Raw genomic sequence first — 14,172 nt, 5'->3', positions numbered from 1 at the left:
CTCACAGGCCTTCCTTTTTCTTATCCAGATATTCCAAATAATTTCTCTGTGGAGAGCCAAAGAAGTGGTAATTATGGTACAGTTTTCTAACTCTGAAAACATACAGATGTATTTTCAGGAACTTGATATTAAGGCAAGAAAATGCCATGTGATTTGAAGCCTACAGGGCTGACCACAAATTCACAAAAAGACATTGCAGTAAGGTTTATTTTAAATTACATTATATACAGCATACAGTACATATACATTTCAAGTAAGCAGTGAGAACCTTGTCATGAATAGCTCAGTGTAATTTTTCAGCCCCTTTCAAGACTGACAAACATCCACTAAAAAGACAACAAGAACACATGCGGCAGACAATGACTGACCAAAATAAAGGCATAATGAAATATCCATAAAAATATTTGTCATGTAGACTGATCTACAACCCACTTAGACACATAGTCATTTTGCTATTTTATACAAAAAAGTGCTACACGCAGTACCTTGATAACATTTTCAGTTTAAATAATTGTTAATAAGCAAATATTACATTGTAGGTCACTTGATGGCCATTGTCCCATGCATAAAGCATATGGTCCTTAGCGTTGTAGTCGATTTGTGTGGTGTAGGTGTAGTTGTTTATAAAAGGGAGGCAGGGGATCATTTGGGTATGTGTATGTGTGTCAAAAGCATAGGAAATATTGGCATGCGTGCGCTCGAAACTGTCAACGGCATACTGAACGCCACAGATGGCGAAGCAGTTTCTAAAGTAACTCCTCAGGCTGGTCTTCCAGGTCTTCTCTTTCTGCAAGTTAGATGGGCGTAGCATGCTCAGGATGATCACTCCCTGGTGAAAACCTTCTTCATCCAAAGCTGGGTACACCAACCATAACCCGCTCTCGTCTACTGCAAAGTCAGTGTCCGAATGTCCTCCCCAACTCCAGGGGGTCTCCTCCTCCTCCAGTACTGCATCATGAAGGGTGGTCCAAGCAGCTACATATCGGAGACGAAGATCAAATCTGATTATATCATGAGAAAAGGCTCGATTGTAAAAGAAAGAGCCAATGTAGACGACATGGCCAGTGCCAATCCAATTGTTAGGGTGTTTGTAAGTGTTGCTAAAGTGCCCTGAGAGATAAAGAGGAGAAACAAATGTCTGGTGTGCTTGGAATGACAATACACCAACCAAATGCAGCAATTTCTTGTATAAAATTAGATGTACCCTGCTTAAAGGTGTCCATATCACGGAATTCCAGAAGATTGTTCCCATAGTAGTAGTCTGTATCATAAATGACTTTTCCATTGCCCACTGGGTCCTTCATCCAAGCCTCTTCATTTCATCACCATAGGTGTTATGTGTAACAGGATCAGCAATGCTTGCTAGCATGTCGTTGCAGATCCCTATAATGAACAACACCAGAAGGGAAGAATCAACAAATCACAGGTCTTACCAAAATATGCTTGCTATATCTCTAATCAAGCTCTCATTAGTATACGTAGATATTTGCACGTAACATTTACTCATACATTTTTGTATGTTTGGATGAACAGTGAGGAGTACAATATCAACATATTCACAGTATCTAAGCGCTTTTACATATGTACAATTGTAGAAACATTCAAGAATTACAAAGTTTCTTGAATCCTTTGACAACTTGTCGGAACAGAAAGTCCTGGAACCTTTACGAGGAGACTGCTGCAGATGAATGAGTTCAAAAGACACAATCCCACAGCAGGGAAATGATAAGAAACTTTGTCAGAGAAACCTTTTAATGGCATATTTTGGTATAAATGACATCCAGATGGGACTAATAAAACTATAATAATTTCCACCCTTTGCATGGCTGAAATTAATTATCTTCAAATCTCAAAAAGAATAAGTGAAACACCATTGATTTCACGGTGTAAATTAACATATGTTTCACTCCTTCCTAATTTGTGCGTGTTGCAATTATTCCGAAACTTCAGATTCTTTGAACCTCAAAGGATTCAACTCTAAAGTTGTTCAACTGTAAAATCCTTCACATTTTATATGCGGTCAATATGTTGATATTGTATGTTTCCATGTCTATTCAAACATACAAATGTATATCTATGAGACAATTAAGAATACTTATGAATAATAGTGAGATCACATTTGCTTACAATGTTCTTTGGAAGTTTTTGGAGGTGGTGTGCTTGTTTCAGTGGTGGCTTCATCCCAGCTAAGATGTTTTGACTTTTTTGCGGGTGTCATAACACTGGCCAGCTGTTTTGGCACTGTGAGAGGAGTTGCGAAGTTTGCTGTATTGGTACTAATAGTTGAAGGTATTGAGGTCGGCAAGATCGCCCTTGTTGTGGTTGCAAATGCATTCAGTTTCTTATCTTTTGCAGGCTTTCCTTCTGTTTGCTTTGACATGTTTGCAGTAGTAGCGTCTTCTTCTGAATTAGCTGATTGGTAGAGCTTCTGAAGGTTTAGGTCAATTGTGGGAGACTGGGTCACTGTCACAGTGGTTCCAGGTCTTGTAACAGGTGTAGGCAGCTCCTGCGTATGGAGCTGGTCATCAAGTATTAGAAATACAAAGCCATCACCACTCAGAACCTCATGTGCTGCTGTGGCTACTGTTGAGAGAGGGAACACAAAAGTCTAAAGCTGTGTCCCAAACGACACACTATACACTATGCACTTTTAAAATATACTATGCACTCAGCAATGTAGTGTATGAATTTTCAAAGTGCAGTATCATTCCAAATGGAACACATAACGTTTTTTTACTACACGGAAGCATTCGCCGTTTAACAGCTGACAGAAGTGACGTTTCAAACCCAAGTGTTGTGTTGCCGCTAGCTTTAGCATGCTATCCAGCCACAGTTCAACTCTTATATCTTAATAATATACATATTCACACAGCATGGTATGATGGTAAAGTGTTTAACTCACTTTTGTAAGGTGCTGTCTTTACAAAAGTTTCGCTAGTTGTCATATTCTCCATTATTTACAATTGTTTTACGTAGAGTCCAACATTCCACATTCCATTTTGACGGTTGAAAAAGTGCATCATCCGGGTACTCTTGGTACACTTCTTTTTGTTGCATTTTAAGTGTAAACATACTACTTGCACTACTTATACTTCAAAATGACGTAAAATAGTGCAGAAGTATGCAGTTTGGGACGCACCTTAAGTTTAACTTCAGCCTACTCTAGTTTATAAAACTACACCTGTGGTCTGAAAACGCTGTGGACTATGGATAATTAGTGCTTATCGATGCTTAGCTTTTTCAGTTATGCTGAACTACATCTCAATGTTTTTCACACTGAGCACAAACTTTTATTTTCCTTAAACACAAAAGCTGTTGGTGCTCTTTCATTTTTCAAACTAAAAAACATGGCATCATGTGACATCTTAATTAACTGGTTTAATTAAAGTCAAAAATATGATTTAATATGACTGAATCAATGTGACAATATTAGGTTACACCAACAAAGCCCCATTTTGTGAATCTGCTTGGGGCCCCTAAAATGCTAGGTATGGCCCTGGATGAGACCAAATATTCTCTATAGGGTTCAAATCTGGACACTGTCCAGGCCAAAACATGAGCCTGATCAACTTGTTCTCAAGCCACTTCTTGGTGGTCTTTGCAGTGTGGGCAGGAGCATTGTCTTGTTGAAAAATAACATCTGATCGTTCCTCTTTAGAAAACAACTTTTCAATTGTGGAAAGCAAGCCTTTCTGCAATATTCTCCTGTACTCCAAAGCATTAATTGACTTTTCACAGTGAAGCAGCTCACCAGTACCAGCAACTGAAAAGGCTCCCCACACCATGACACCTCTTCATGCTTCACTGTGGCAGAGATGAATTCACTACTGTATTTCTCACCAAATCTTCGAAGACACCTCTCTGGAGCATCACCATGCAACTCAAATCGTGATTCATCGCTCCACACAACTCAGCTGAACTACTCTGAATCAAAAGCCATATTCTGATTTTCTGAGACAGCAATGGCTTTTAACACATCTTCTAGAAAGAAAACCTGCATTAGATAACCTTCAGGTTATTGTTTTTTTCGAAAGAGTCTTGTTTTCTGAGGTCTTGAATCCTGCTGACAGTTTTTGTAGGCTTTTTTCCTGTCTCTGAGAACTGTAAATTTCAGCAGGTGGTCATCCCTTCATGAAGAAGCTTTGGGCCTTCTAGATCCTTTCTATCCAGCAACATCACCTTGTAAAGGATCTCTGTTCATCAGGGAAAGGAGGAAGCGGGAGCCGGCTGAGCAGTCAACGTAAACTTTCATCGTAGAAAGGAACTTAAACATAACATAAAACACACAAAAAAGCATCCATGTGCGTCTCTCTATCCCTCTCAAACTGGCATTCCCGGCTCCTCTTCATCCCTCTCCCTGCTGATTGAGCTGATTCAGTGCCGGGCATCCATCGTTATGGCCCAGCAATGCCCTCCTCATCGTCACATACCCCCAAACCCCGATTCAGGCTGGGGAAACCTCCAGCCTGACTTACTCCCCCCTCCCTTACTGGAGGGGAGGTGTTGCCCTTTCAGCCATCCTTCCGCTGGCTGGTCTTCCCCGCCTCCTGGGAATCTGAGTAGGATGAGGGGGAGGGAGAGGGGAGAGGAAAAGAGCAAGCGGGAGAGACAGAGAGAAAAACTGGCTCGCTGGTCCCCGAACACGCTGTCGACTGGTCCTCAGCCAGCTGTGCAGCAGTCCTCCGCAACGCCGGGCAATGGCACTGGACCTCGCCTCCTGGCAGACGGCAGTGGGCTCCTCCGCCTTCTGGAGAACCACTCCAGTACCACCGGACCATACCTCCTCGGCGTCGCAACCCTCCATCAGTGGTGAGGGCTCTCCGACAGCGCATCCCTCCTCCCTCTCAGGTTTCGGCACCACTGTAAAGGATCTCTGTTCGTCAAGGAAAGTAGGAAGCAGGAGACGGCTGAGCAGTCAACGTAAACTTTAATTGTACAAAGGAACTTAAACATAACATAAAACACACACAGAACTGAACTGGCGTCCCCAGCTTCTCTTCATCCCTCTCCCGGCTGATTGGGCTGATTCAACGCCAGGCGTCCATCGTTACAGCCCGGCCACGCCCTCCTCCTAGTCACACACCTGTTATTTCAAATCGTTAACCTATTCTCTTAATAGCTGATAGAGAAATAGGGATTTTCTCTGCCTTTAGAGTCATGTAAACTTCAGAATAGCTACAGTTGGCCTGACACAGACCAGCTATGCGGTTTCTGACAGCAACCCCTGCATGATCTTGTGCTTTTTTTGGAGCAGATTTTCTCACTCCTTTACCTTGGGCTCACAACACTGCATACTGTAGATCTCTCTCTGTTCTATCACTCCTGGTTCCTTTTATGAGCTTGTTATCAGACCTTCGGTGGGCTGCATACAATGACTAATCTTTAAAAAAACAACAACAACAACAAAAAAAACATATCAGAAGACATTTTGGGAAAAGTTTGTACACCCAGACATGTGTTAGTTTCAATTTTATATCAAACATTTTAATCATTATCATGATTTGACATTTGCATACAAGAAGACTATATAAGTGAAGTTTCCAGCTTTTCCCCAAACAGTTCACTGCAGCAAAAGTGAATGAGCAAATGGTGGCACAGAAGTGCACCAGGAGTTCATTTGTTTAATTATATGGAGTTTTATAAACAAGGTTCAGGAGGAGCAAGGTAATTCGACCAATCACATCGCCTGAGTGAGCATATATAAACAGCCGCTTACCTCTACATGGCATCAAGTCTTCCGGCATCCCTCCATCTCCCCTTTCTCCTCATACCTATTCTTAATAACTACTCCAAGTCGGGGGATCAAGCCTCGAGCCTCAAGCCCTTCGCCCAGGACAGTGAGCCACAAACGTTTACACTATCCTCTAAGCAGGATTACATTAACTTGTGAACTACTGAATACTAATTTCCTGACCAATGATTTGTTTTGGCTTAATGTTTTGCCATTTTGAGCTTGGCCCATTTTTTATTTATTTATTTATTGCCCAGGAGTGTATATGATTAATCTGATCACTGCACCAAATAAGCAGCATTAACTGTCTCTTTCCAGGCCGCCCACTTTGTGGCTGCATACATCTTTTGCTGCATGAGATGAGGGGGAATTTGTGGTGTATTAATGACTTGAACATGCTGTGGGAAAGTTGTACGCCTTTGATTGTGTATTTCTCTTCTGAGATGTCTTCCAGGCTGACTGGAACAGTAAATTTCACCAATGTTTTCCAATGGTAGGACTATGGCAGTGCCCTTTGCAAGTAAATGAAGTGAATGTGCATTTAAAATTCTTTCATGATGTTGCGTGTGTGAACTTGCGCATAGGGTTTTTTGTGTATTTACAGAGGCTCCAAAGCTTATTTGGACACATAAGCCACACTTAAAAATGTATAAATGCCTTTGCATTATATAAGAAAATATAAAAGCAACTGCCATTTATTTTATATTAATATATCAAGCAAAGGACATCAAGCAAAGAAAGGTTTGTTAGGTTTCAAATTATAAAACAAACGATTTTTGCTTAAAAATTAAGACAATGTGTTAGGACGCTTGGATGTTAAGCTTTGTGGAAAATGTCTATAGTTAAAGGAATATTCCGGGTTCAATACAAGTAAAGCTCAATCAAAAGCATGTGTGGCATAATGTTGATTACCACAAAAATAAAATTCTATTTGTCCCTCCTTTTCTTGAAAAAAGCAAAAATTGAGGTTACAGTGAGGCACTTACAGTGGAAGTAATACTCAAGACTATGCCACAAATGCTGTCGACTGAACTTAACTTTTATTAAGTAATATCTACTTGAGCATATGTGTAAACATGTAGGGAATTGACTTTTTACATCCACTAAAAATCACATTGACTCAGAAAAGTCAAAAGTTTTCTAGTTCTGAGAAAAGCTCTTACATAATTTGATTTCAGATGCCACTTGGTTTGATATTTATGCCTTATAATGCAATATAATTCATGGCATTATTAATTGTGACTTAAGTGTCCAAATAGTTTTGGGGGCCACTGTTTGTGTTAGCAGCTGACTTTATTGTAAAGTGAGTCTAATATGAGACTAATAAGCCATTTCTAATGGATTCTTCATAATGTGTTCTTGTTTGAATGTGTTTTGATGTACTGTAGCTGTATCTCGGTGTGAGCAAAAGCAGCTGCTACATTCTTCTGCAGTGAGGACTCCAGTATGCTGAGACGGATCTTCTTCTCTTGTCGATGGTGGGAGCGAGGCCCCTTCCCCTGAGCTTTTTCACCTTTCACACTCGCTCTCTCCATTGTTTGGTTTCCGGAAAACAACTGTAGGGAGAATTTAAATAGAATAGAGGTCCATGGGTGGCAGTTCCGCCAAACCACCTGAACTGAATTCCCTCTTTGTCCAATGGCAACATTTGAGTGTAGACAGTGATTTCTTTTGCCATGGTGATGTAGAACAGTGCAATGGAAACAACATTGTTGTTTTAATCAAAACAGATATGTTTAATCTAAATAAATATTATAACAGCCTGTTTTTTCAGTTAATGTGCCATGACCACTGATCAGTGGCCATGACTGATAAAAGAAGATGAAGTGTACCTTTTTACTGTAAACCAGGTCATGTACTGACGCAAAGCAGCTCACAGCACTGGGTCATTCTGAATCTGTATTAATGCCAGAACCAGAACCTAAATTTTTTTGGATTTGCTATGAAATACTACTGAGTGAAAACACAATTGCACTCACCCTCTCTATATTATCAACTCGTTGTTGATAGTTTTGTTGTGATGGAGTGAAGCTGTAACAGTTCCATCCTGTAGAATGCTCCCTCCAGCAGGTCCATTATGGTTGAGAGCTGAAAGATAAAAAAAAAAAAAAACTCTCAATAGATTGTGAGAAATGGTACCAAAAGAACCCTCTACGTGCTTATTCATCTGCAATTTTGCTTATACTTCCAAAGTTTACAGAAAATGTCATCTCATTTGAGCTGCATAATATAATTAATCTCTAATATCAGCTAGCATCTCAAATAGCATCAACAGCCATACTGAATATGGTTACGATTGTTAGATATTTACACATGGTCCCCCCAATTATGAGGATCTGAACATCATCCTGTCCCGCCTCTTGCAGCTTCTTAAACCTGAAATCTCCTTCACAAGGGCTCAGGGCAGAGGGCGGAGCGACGCAGGCACACTTCTTTCAGCTGGGTCCTGCAGTGACTGTCTCCACTGTGTAGAAGTCCTCGGCTTTGGCATGGTCCTCCTCAATGCGCTTGCATGTGCTTCTGCTCAGAGGCTTCACTACACACTTACAGTGGCAGTTTGACCCCTCAGACAGTCTTCACTTTGTCATAGTCCCCATTGAGCTATAGGACAGAATAGATGGGTGGATGGATGACCAGTTGGATGACAACAAAGCACTAACTAATACTGCTGAACATTGTAAAAAAATGTTAAAAGTATATCCGTTAATTTCAGAAAAAGCAATAGTTTAGCATTTAAAAGATATTAAGTAATATGTATTATTTAAATTAAAAACATTTTAATGGGATTTTTATTTAAAGTATTTTAATGTTTTTAAATAATTGTTTATGAACATATACTGTACTACAATATTTAAATATATGAGCCAGGGTCCCACGTTATGGCCAACGAGCCAGGGTCCCACGTCATGGCCGACAAGCCAGGGTCCCACGTCATGGCCGACGAGCCAGGGTCCCACGTCATGGTTGCAGAGCCAGGGTCCCATGTCGTGGTCGCCGAGCCAGGGTCCCACGTCACGGTCGCCGAGCTTGCGCCACCTTCTGCCCCGGATCCTGAGTCTGCTCCATGCCATGTCACAGCCACGCCTCGGCCTGCTCCATGCCATGTCACAGCCACGCCAGTGTCAGCTCCATGCCATGTCACAGCCATGCCAGAGTCAGCTCCGTGCCATGCCACAGCCACGTCAGAGTCAGCTCCGTGCCATGTCACAGCCACACCAGAGTCAGCTCTGTGCCATGTCACAGTCACGCCAGAGTCAGCTCCATGCCACGTCACCGCCACGCCTGAGTCTGCTCCATGCCACGTCACCGCCACGCCAGAGTCAGCTCCATGCCACGTCACCGCCACGCCTGAGTCTGCTCCATGCCACGTCACCGCCACGCCTGAGTCTGCTCCATGCCACGTCACCGCCACGCCTGAGTCTGCTCCATGCCATGTCACTGCCACGCCTGAGTCTGCGCCACATCACAGCCATGCCTGAGTCTGCTCCATGCCATGTCACAGCCACACCTGAGTCTTCTCCATGCCATGTCACCACCACGCCTGAGTCTGCTCCATGCCAGGTCACAGCCACGCCTGAGTCTGCTCCATGCCACGTCACCGCCACGCCTGAGTCTGCTCCATGCCACGTCACCGCCACGCCTGAGTCTGCTCCATGCCATGTCACTGCCACGCCTGAGTCTGCGCCATGTCACCGCCATGCCTGAGTCTGCTCCATGCCATGTCACGCCTCGGCCTGCTCCATGCCATGTCACAGCCACACCTGAGTCTGCTCCACGCCATGTCACGCCTCGACCTGCTACATGCCATGTCACAGCAACTCCTCAGCCTGCTCCATGCCATGTCACAGCCAAGCTTCAGTCTGCTCCATTCCATGTCAAAAGCAAGCCCCAGACTGCTCCATGCCATGTCACAAGCAAGGCTTTGCTCCAAGGTCCAGGCCCGCCTCTGCTCCACTGTCCTGGCCTGCCTCTGCTCCACTGTCCTGGCCCGCCTCTGCTCCATGGTCCAGGCCTGCCTCTGCTCCATGGTCCAGCGCTCACGCCTGCCACGGCCAACAAGTCAGCTTCCACGCCTACCACGGCCAAGTCAGGATCCTGCCGTACCATGTTACCATGTCATGCCATGTAACTACGTCAAGTCACCACGCCACCCCCCCCACCCCCAGCTCCCTCTTGAACTCTATGTTTTTGTTTTGGGGGGGGATATGTCATGGTTTTATGTGTTTTTGTTCATGTATTGTGTTAATGTCTTTTATTTTGGAAGTTAAGTTCCTGTTTTATATGTCATGTGATTCCCTGTTTCATGTCATGTGGTCCCCTGGTCATGTAATTTCATGTTTCCCTCCATGTTCATGTGTCTTGCTTTCATTGGTTTATTGTCTTGTTACCTTGTTATCAGTTCTGTCTTGTCATTGGTTATCATTGCCACGTTTGTAAATAGAACTGCACTTGGGTTCATCACACATCACCGTCTCTTCGACTATGACTATATATATATATATATATATATAATTTTTATTATATTATTAATAATAATAATAATTAATTTTTTCATTGTTTTTAAATATAGATAACAAAAGTAGTTACCTGTGTTAAGATATTTCCTTGATTGTCCATTTCATCTTCTAGGGTTGCACAGTTGTCTAAATTGTCAGAAGTCTGTTGGTCCATCACATTTGCCCGTGCCAAACACAATGTGACAGCAAACAATGAAAAACAGCCTCAAATATCCCATTATGCAAATTCTTCAGACAACAACTTTAGTAAGATTCTAAGGCGCAACAAAAACTTTTGCAATTATTCTTTATATGACAAGGCTATATGCAGGGTTGGGAGGGTTACTTTTGAAATGTATTTCACTACAGGTTACGGAATACATGCTGTAAAATGTAATTTGTGACGTATTTCGTTAGATTACTCAAGGTCAGTAACGTATTCTAAATACTTTGGATTACTTCTTCAGCACTGGTAGATTTTTTCACTTGTTTTGACAATAAAAACTCTGCCAGTACAGTAAGACAAAATACACACATTAAAAATACATTCGCTGAAAATCCTAAATATCTTATGCAGTGTTGTTTCTAAAACAAGATGAATCAAATTGATCTTGTTTTAAAGATTTTTAGATATTTTTACAGGAAAACAATACAAAAATGATTATCAAGAATATGATTTTTGCCCTAATATCAAAGGTCTTACTAGAAAAAAAGAAATTATGATCTAATGTGAATTTCCTTGATAAAAAAATATGATCGTGCCTGGTGACGTGCATGTAAAATGGCTAGAAATAGCATTTTAGCTTAGCGTAAAGCTGACAGTTTACACAAGGTTTATTTCTATTTCTTCTGCTCCAAACTTACTTCAAACTTACTTCTCTGCCTGCTCGTATGAATGTAACACATCATAAGGAAGTGTTTCACCGCTGTTGTGATCAACCCTGGCTATATGTACTCCCCTATTTCAATCAATAGTCTATTAATTCTTGATATTTAAAAGATGTCCCTGATGACGTAAAAGCCCTGAATGAAAGCAGTTGTTTATGGTTTCTACAGACAGAAAGAGGGTCTGCAGTTTTTGGGATAGCTGCTGATGAATGGATATTTGAAAGGTTTGCTATATGAGCAGAAGTCGGTGGAGAGAACCCTAAACCACTGTTTGAAGACAGGGAGTTCTGCAATTAGACAAATGACCAAAACCCACGCCTTTTACTTCACAAAAATAAATGTACCCAAATAAGTTGAAATAATAATAATAATAATAAAAATATTAAAAAACACACACACACACATAGCCATACATAGCCATAAATACAAAACAACAAACTTTCTATATAACAGAACTATTATATGGAACTGTTATATGAACTATTTTTATATTTATCTTTGGGAAATATTACAATATATCCCAGTTATGAGATAACATTCTAAATGTATGTGATAAATGAATCCATCTATTTATTATTATTATTATTATTATTATTATTATTATTATTATTAGCAAAAACACATTTACAGTGGCAAGACCTGATTGCTGAATGAAACGCTCCTACGCCAAAGCAGCTGAAGCTGATGTAGGACATTTACGCCATCTACAGCGATTAAGAGGTAATTGCAAATTTCCCCCCAAGCAAGCGGGAAAAAGTGAACTCTGAAGGCTATGTGCGACATCTACCTGTGAGACTATTAAATAAGACTTCTCTAAATTAGTGTCCTGACTTTCATAGTGAACTGTTCCGAATTACGAAAACGTTGGCACAAAGCACAAATGATGTGTGTATATACTGTATATGTAGGGCAGGATATCTCTTTTTACAGTAAAAGGCAAGAAAACATCTTAAAAATTGCAGAGAGAAAATTGTTGGTCTGAAATAGTGAGTGACATCTCGGTAAATTGAAAAAGTCAAATAAAAAAATAAATAAAAACTTTCGTCCCAGATTCATTCGAACCCTTCTTCAACAAATACAATTTGTTTGTAATGACAACCTGAACTGGCAGATTAGCATACAAAACCTAGGAAGTGTCAGTAAGAAGGCAATGTCAATATATTGGCAGTGCAAAAACAACTAACACGAGTTAAGTGCTGAGATGACACCACTGTAGAATTAGTTGTGTAGGGCCTAAAACAGCTGCTAAATTGGCTAACGACTGTTTAACAATCGATAATTGTTTAACGATTATTTATGAAATCGCCATTTCATGAGAATTTCGTATGGGAGACCAGGGCTAGTAGTCACAAGGGCTATAGCTCAGTAGCTTTAAGGTATTTGAGTCAAAAGTCCAATTACTCAAATGCTTGTTTTCTCTAGCAGAGGTTTTGTATTGGTTTCAAACACCTACTTGAAAAACCTCTTATATTAGAATATTTTTGTGAAGTATGCTCCAAACTAAAATGCCAATATCATTATATTTTTGGAACAGCTCTTGAGGAAACAAGTGAACACAATAAAAACAGAACTGGGATACTGCAGGCAAGGGTCAAATATACTCTCACTGAGCACTTTATTAGGAACACTATGGTCCTAATAAAGTGCCTGACGTGGTCTTCTGCTGTTGTAACACAACCGCCTCAAGGTTTGCTGTGCTGTGCATTCTGAGATGCTATTCTGCAGAGTGGTTATCTGAGTTACCGTAGCCTTTCTGTTAGCTTGAAAACAATGCCTTTCCGTCCACAGAACTTCTGCTTATTGGATGTTTTTTTTTTTTTTTTTTTTTTTTTTTTTTTGCACCATTCAGTGTAAATTCTAGAGACGTCTGGCACCAACAATCATGCCACGGTCTAAATCACTGAGATCACGTTTTTCCCCATTCTGATAGTTGATGTGCACATTAACGGAAGCTCCTGACCCGTATCTGAATGATTTTATGCATTGCACTGCAGCCACACGATTGGCTGATTAGATAATCGCATGACTAAGTAGGTGTACAGGTGTTCATAATAAAGTGCACAGTGAGTGTATATTAATAAAGGTAGATTTTAACGGATTTTAACGGTGTTCTCAGGGCAAGGGTATTTTTCATAAATGTCAGCTCGAGACAAGTTACCTCATGTGTTTTATACAATTTATTCATTACAAGTTTTGTTGGCCAAAACAATGGTTCTATATTTTTATAGGTCTCCTTTTACATTTTTGCTGTTTCATGAATTGTTTTGCTTTATAATTGTTTAATTGTTTACATTTAGCTGAAAAACCTATAGTAGACTGTTTTCCCTGACCTCATATTGTGACAACATGTCCCACTATTGGGGCATGTTGTCACAAAAGGTCAAACTGTGTTTACTGAACTGTATCTTTCTTTCCTGAGAAATAATGGTGGGAAGTTAAAAACGTTTTAGTAGACAGCATTTTTTTTTAACACTAAACGGTTGGATTTGTAAAGAAACACACATTTCCTTCTTAACTGATATAGCAGGCTTTATGTATAATTTTTGATACTGTTTTTATTAAAAAGCATGCCACATATTCCAACTCCAGGCTAAACATGATCGCATCATGATTATTTTTTATTGTGCCCAGACTACTGCAAAGGAATGCATGTATAAATGCTAGTCCAATTCATATATACTGTAAATGTCAAACATTAAATCAGTATAATGATAGTGTCATGCATTTTAGGGATGTCTTAAATATGCCAACAGATAGCTCTTTGTCTTTAGTAATGCTTGATCATTACTTTTACATTTTTTTTGTGGGAATATCCACACTGTTTGTCAGTGTCAAAGAAAGATCCCTTTAGTTTGGCAGCTCCATGAACACAAAAGTTTATTGTGTAGGTACAGTGCCCTTCAGCAGTGTGAACCAGCACTGAAGCTGTTCTTGTCATTGACTCACAACTACAAGTATGCGGTTACAGGTCTTTAATCAAAACCCATGCTTTTCCTCACAGGTGTCTATTGTTTCATAGATCAAGTATCTACAACAGCCTGGCAATGTTCCAGATGT

At 40.6% G+C, this 14,172-nt stretch overlaps 1 pseudogene; it reads right to left on the bottom strand.

Annotated features, from left to right (window-relative positions):
* Positions 1 to 332: 332 nt before the first annotated feature.
* LOC127441151 (olfactomedin-like protein 2B) lies at positions 333 to 11,810 on the bottom strand (annotated as a pseudogene).
* Positions 11,811 to 14,172: the final 2,362 nt, after the last annotated feature.

This window comes from Myxocyprinus asiaticus, chromosome 5 (assembly GCF_019703515.2).
Source record: "Myxocyprinus asiaticus isolate MX2 ecotype Aquarium Trade chromosome 5, UBuf_Myxa_2, whole genome shotgun sequence".
Classification (NCBI taxonomy): Eukaryota; Metazoa; Chordata; class Actinopteri; order Cypriniformes; family Catostomidae; genus Myxocyprinus; species Myxocyprinus asiaticus.
This window is presented reverse-complemented; position numbering and strand designations above follow the sequence as displayed.